Source organism: Gavialis gangeticus, unplaced genomic scaffold (genome assembly GCF_001723915.1).
Source record: "Gavialis gangeticus isolate Ggan-Ray unplaced genomic scaffold, GavGan_comp1, whole genome shotgun sequence".
NCBI lineage: Eukaryota > Metazoa > Chordata > Crocodylia > Gavialidae > Gavialis > Gavialis gangeticus.
Genome location: NW_017729025.1, coordinates 36,817,277 through 36,817,532, shown reverse-complemented (window position 1 = coordinate 36,817,532; position 256 = coordinate 36,817,277). Strand labels below are relative to the sequence as shown.

Sequence of the window (256 nt, the reverse complement as noted above, 5' to 3'; positions counted from 1 at the left end):
GCGGACAGTGCCCTGCGAAACCGCCCAGAGACGTGCCCAGAGCAGGCTGCCAAGCAGGTGGCAGAGACACAGCTGCCATCTGCCAGGGGGGACAGCGCCGCCTGCCCTTCTCCCTGCCCCTTCTCCCCTCCTCGGAGCAGCCGGACCGGGGCTCCGGGGCCGGGTCTGCTCGACCGTGCTCCCAGCCCAAAATAACCCGAGGCGCTGGCCCGTCTCCAGACCAAGGGTCACGAAGAGAACAGCAGCGACAGCAAAC

At 68.4% G+C, this 256-nt stretch overlaps 1 protein-coding gene across 1 annotated transcript in view; it reads right to left on the bottom strand.

Annotated features, from left to right (window-relative positions):
• The window catches only part of ITPK1 (inositol-tetrakisphosphate 1-kinase), a 329,726-nt gene that overhangs the window by 324,192 nt on the left and 5,278 nt on the right, over positions 1 to 256 (bottom strand). The gene's annotated exons all lie outside the window — the stretch shown is intronic.